Here is a 6,114-nt window from a genome sequence, read left to right on the forward strand (position 1 = left end):
TGAGCCCTGGGACCAAACAGCAACTCTGTGCTAAGGCAAAACTCGGATTTGGGTCAGGCTGATGCTCCGAGCCGACACAAATGACACAACCCACCCTGGGCTTGCTATGTGGTCCTTCCCTTTAGCATCTCTTCAGAGCCACAGCCTTCGCTCAGCCCCTGGCATGTCTGCTGCCAGGCTGCTGATGGCCCCTGCAGCAAGCAGACCCTGGAGCAGCCCTGTGGACACAATCCACAGCTCTCAGGGCTGAAATGATCCCTTAAGGCGCACACGTCCCTCTCGCCGCAGCACCGTGCCAGGCTGCCCCAGCTAGTCCCTCCCAGTTCAGCACAGCTACACCCACCACAGAGCCCGCTGCTGGAATTTGAGTCCACACATCACACACAATGGCACCTCCTCTGATGCTTTCCTCTGCGCTCCTGAATGGAGAGTTGGAAGGCCAGGAGGACAGATAGATCATCTCCTCTGCCCCCAGCCCAGAGCACATCACCTTGCTCCACCCGCACTAAGCCCCCTCACTCGCATATGACCAAAGGGTCTTCCAGGAATGCAGCCAGGGCTGATCCCAAGGGTGACAACTGGAAAACCCACCCGCTATGGCAGTAGCGGGTTAATCCTTGCAATACCCTTCCTGAACCATCAAACTATTGACTAGTGCCAGCACAGGGGGCAGAATTAAACCTCTGACAACCAGAAAGAACCTTAAGTTCAGCCACTCTCCATAGTGTGGACAGGTCCAGGGCACACTGGGCAACCTTAACTCTGCATTCATGAAGTTTAGGGGCATTTGATAGGCTGAGGCTGCTCACCCTCTTTGTACCTCTCACCTGCACTGTGGCACCTTCCAGCTGCACAGCGTCCCCTACTGCCGCACTGGGGCCAGAACTGACTGAGGAGAGAGTGCCCCCAACTGATCCCCTAGCCTGCTTCCTGCAGCACAGCGCCCCCTAACACAGGACCAGCATTAGCACCAACTGATGGGGCTGCACCCTTTACCGTGCTCCACTCTCTGGTCCCTGCAGCAGAGCGCCCCCTTGCACCAGACTAGGGCACTGGGCCCACCCCACCCCCACTAGAGGCTCTAGCCTCCCAGCCCAGAGAAGCTCCCAATGCAGGTGTAAAGGCCAGATCTCTCCACATCTCTCCATCGCTTTCCCTAGACTCCTGAGGTGTGAGACTGCTCCCGGTGAGCCAGGAGATTAACCCAGCCAGCCACGGAGATTAAGGCAGCAGGATTAGTACACCTGGCAATGCGTGGGGGATGGGGCTTGGCCTGTTCTGGACCCACCTTTAAGAAGATAATGGCTTAAATCTGATTGATGTAGAAACACAGTTGAGCACCCTGCCCAGGCCTCACGCGGGGCATGGCAGAGAACGTCCCCCAGAGCCCAACCAGGATAGTAGCTCTGGCTCCTAGTGCTTCTGACTATGGGATTTAACTGAAAAAAGCAAGCCAGGCCCTAGTGCTTACAGTGGTAAGGATACGCCTCAAAATGCCAAGGGAGGGTCAGCTAGAGGCTGAGGTCTGCCTGAGTCTGCAGCTCTGCGGACAGCATGAACTGCTCCACCTCATGTAAAGGGAGTGTTCACACTGGTATCTCCTGGCAACAATTCGAGATGCAATTGGCGGGGGTTACTCTGGCAGCAGTGCAAATGCCAGTCACGTGTTCACTCTGGAATCTAATGTGAAACTAACAGGAGGGGGTTGGTCATGCTGACACCCACGGATTTAAAGGGCAGCTAGGCCTTGAACTGAAACCTAGTGGTGGTATTTTTAAGTGACACCATTAGCCAGTTCACCCCTGACCAGAAAGGAGGGAAAAAAGAGCACAGTGAGGAGATGTCAGGTGCATACCACCCTACTCCCGGAGCCCTGCCCATTTTCATGCCTGCTAGTGAGTAGGCACAGAGGGTAACAATCAGGCAGCTACAGAACCAGCTAAAGGCCCACAACCATAATTCCTGGTCAGCATGCAGAGTCCTATAGACAATCACTGTGTTTTAAAGCCCTCAGAGGCAGAGACCACAGCGGACCTGCTGGGAGAGCCAGAACACTTAGAATTTCCTATGGGGCTATCGGGCTGCAGTTTCGCAGCTGTAGCTTTCCGAGCAAGCGTTACCATCCTGTGTCACAAAGGGGGAAACTTCAGCACAGACAAGGGAAAAGATTTGCCCAAAGCCCCACAGCAGAGCCAGGGACAGAACCCAGGAGTCCTGTGTCCCAGTCCCCTGCTCTAACCTACTAGATCTCACCCCTTTCCCAGCACCAGACATACAGCCCAGGAATCTTGCTTCTCAGCTGCTCTAGCTGCTACACCATACCCCTTTCATACCAGGAAGAGAAGCCCGAAGTCCTGGCTCCCAGCCCCCCTCCACAGGTTCTATACCCCACTCCCCATTCCCAGGGCTGGGAGTAGAACCTAGGAGTCCCGACTGGCAGGGTCACCTCTTCTTTGCTCTTTGCATAGTGGGTATAAAATTAGAAGCACTGACCCTATGTGACCTCATTAGCCCATTGTTTCTATTAATACCCAGGCTCATTAGAGCTTGATTAGGGACACAGGCTCTACCAAATACAGTTTACTGGCATAGGGAGGGTCTTAGTCTCTTCCAAGTCTCCCACATCCTCAGGTCAGTTAAAGTTTCCCCATAAGGATCTGCCTGGGTGATTTCAGAGCAGGGCATGACGCTGGGCAGAGCGTGGAGGCTGGAGAAAAATAAACCGAGGCGCCAGGAATCCAGAACCTCTGGTTATGGGTCTGGAAACCCGATCCACCAGGAATCCAGAGCAAGCCTTAAAGGTCACAGAGCCTGTGTATGAGACTCGCACCCCCACTCCTGAGCAGGGAGAGGCATAGGGAAGAACCAACCCCAGCAGTTATCTGAGCCTGTTGGCAGGTAGAAAACCTTACTCCTTGCTGGCTTGATATTGACAGGAGTCCAAAGAAAGACTAGAGGACCAGAAGCTGGTGCAATCTCTGTGGGAAATCAGGATGAGCTCTGGGATGTGAGGAGAGGTAGATGATTTGTAGTGGGGTAGCAGCTAGGAGCTCTAGTCATGTACCAGGACCTCATTGCACTAGGCGCCGTACAGAGACACTAAGACAAGAGAATACTGAAAGCCAGGGGAATACAAGGAAACAATAGTGGTCAGCATGCTAGGCCATGATCTCTGCACACCAGCAGCCCAGCCATAGTCAAGTTTTTTGTAGGACTATCGGCAAAGAAGAGTTTTGAGGAGAAGAATGAGGTGGTTTTGCAGGTGTTTACACGGATCTCCTCCCAAGCACCAGGGGCAGCACAGGAGAAAGCACCAAGGGGCTTGTTTGAAAACAGAACAAGTGGTGGTTGACATCACAGGCTGATTGGAGGCAACCGACAGCTCACTAGCGAATGGGAGATGAGGCAGGGATAGGCAGGCAGTGAAGAGCTTTGATGACAAAGAGAAGCAGCTTGTGTTTAACAGGATGGAGAAGGGGGAGCCAGTGGAGGGATGTAAAGAGGAGCAGGGAAGATCAATTCACAATGGGAACAACTTACCTTGAGATGTGGTGGACTCTCCAGCACACAGTTGTTCTGGCAGCCCCACTCTAGCTCAACCACCTGATATTGGCTGGAAGCAGGAACCACTGGGTGGGATTTTGCATAGGAAGATGGACTTGATGATCTGAACAGTCCCTTCTAGTCTTCAACCCTATGAAATACCAGCCAAGGCCTTGAGGGGAAGGTATCCCCATGCTAAAGCAAAGCAGCCTGTGTCTAGCTTTCCCTGCAGTTATTTGGATGGCAAAAAGCCCCAGGCACAGGCCAGGATCCCACTGCACCAGGTACTGTTCACACACAGAAGACAGGCCCTGTCCCAGAGAGCTTCCAGTCAATGTGACCATTGCTTTTATTGTTAGCAATAGCACCTAAAGGGTGGTTTGGTGGCTCCTCCCAGACATTAGAGGAGGAAGCACCAAGGTGCTTGTAGGGAAAACACAAGGAGCAGGCCCTGGGACCCGCCATTGTCAGGAGTGGGGGCGGGGTGGTGGTGGTGTCGGTCAATAGCTCAATAGTTAAGTGTGCTGCTCCCCCTCTCCCCGCTGCAAAGGTGCCTTTCTTTGGGCCCCAGGAGTCTCCAGTGCCAGCATTCTCAGCTCTGCCATAAGCTTCCTGCGTGAATGCAGGCAAGAGTCGCACTCCTGGCTGGGTGCAAATTCCCCTTCTACAAAGTGGGGGGGGGGCACCCTTCCTTTGCCTGCCTTGTCCACTTAGATTAACAGCCCCATCCAAGCTCAGGGGTCCCCAGCAGGGTGGGTGCCACCAGACCCCCCACGATAGCGATCATGCCAGATGCTGGACAGACAGGGCAAGAGAGTCCCAGCCCCCATGGAGCTGCAGTCTAGAGAGAGCAGAAGAGAGCGGGAGAAAGGAATGAGTGTTATCACCATTTTACAGATAGGAGCTGAAGCCCAGAATAATGAAGAAACTTGCCCAAGGCCAACAGGGAGGCTGTGGCAGAGCCAGAAATGGCAAAAGCCTCACACGCAAGGCAACTCTCAGGGCCCTAACCTCTACAAGGTTCAGGTGAGACAGTGGTGCCAGGGGATCTGCACACTTCATTGCCATTAAAATCAACCCACCCTGGGAAGCTAAAGCCCTTTTGGGAGCTTGGATGATACCAGACCTGACATCCAGGTGAATGGGTCACACCTCAGACTGCACTAGCTTGAATCCTGTCCTGCAGTACCAGGGGAGAAAGGAACCTTAGAGACACACTCTCCAGCACCCTCCTTCAGGTCACATCAAGTAATGGGAGACAGCTGGCTCCCAGGGATTGCATGCCTCAAACCTGGGGGTCTACAGCATGCCAGGATCACCCTGCTTTTAACAAAGAGCTGGGGAGGGGCTGCTTCAGGTTCTGAATCCCAATAGGAAGGGGAGTTGTTTTGCTGATCAAATAAACAGCCTGTTTTCTCTGCAGCACTTTGGCGACCCTCTGGAGCAGAACTCATCTCCTAGACTGCCACCAGAACCACCTCTGCTGGCCTCCTTTATAGTCTAAGCACGGCTGTACTCAGGAAAGGGCTTCACCAAAAGCTTTTCACTCATCAATAGGTCACAGAGCAGGGACAACGGGAAGGGGACATTTCCGCCAAACTCGGAGCTACAGGAACTTCCAGTGTATGGGTGGATTGCACCGTCTTTTTTGTTTCCTGGTCTGCACAGCTCTACTTCGCCAGCCTCCCACATTTTGGCAGAAACAAGGGGCTGTGGAAAATGGGAGTCTGTTCTGGCACAGCACAGTGGCTTCAAAGTAGGACATGGGCTGCTTGCAGCACCCCATCATTCAGCCCCCATGTCATGACAATCCCAGCCTTCCCCCATGCCCATGGAGCTATAGCCTCAGCCTCTCTCCCAAACTCCACCACTGTTCACTGCCTCTGAAGCAGCTGAACTGCAGAAACACACAAGCTTTCACTCTCCTGCACTTAATCCAAGCTACCTAGAGTTGAAAAAGGTCTAACAGATAGAGCAATAGATTTCAGATTCAGGTAAGCCTAGAGGCCCTGAACGATAGGGCGCACCCCTACCCCCACATCATGCAAAGTGCAGCCTAGGCCTGTCAGGCCAGGGACAGTGCACATGTGGGGAGAGTCCCTGCTTCAAGTTTACAGCCTAGACCCAGGCAGGATCACACTATTTCCAGTCACAAGAGGAGTCTGTAGCTTCCTGAGCCCCAGACAAAAAGGTGGGAAAGACAACAGGTACAAAGAGAAGTGTCTTACCCAAGGTCACATAGTGGGTTATTGGCAGAGCCAGGAATCAAACCCAGGTGTTAGAGCCCCAGTCGTCTCTCTGTCCCATGGGCCACACCACCTCTCCCCACAGATCCTTCTTCCTGCTGTACAAGAGGAAGATGGATGTGTTTGGGCACCTGTCAAGCAGCTTGGTTTTGCTTCAAAATTTTTCCTGTTTCAAGGGTCTTGGAAGCTCAGGGAAGATGATCAGCAACTGGTAGAGGATACCCCTTCTGTAGATTTGGGAGCCACAACCCTGGGCTCTATGGGCTCTGGAAAGAGTGGGGGCTGATGCTTAGAGCAGGGGACACTGGGAGTCAGGACTCCTGTG

Source organism: Lepidochelys olivacea, assembly GCF_965140295.1.
Source record: "Lepidochelys olivacea isolate rLepOli2 genome assembly, chromosome: 7".
In the NCBI taxonomy this organism is placed as follows: Eukaryota; Metazoa; Chordata; order Testudines; family Cheloniidae; genus Lepidochelys; species Lepidochelys olivacea.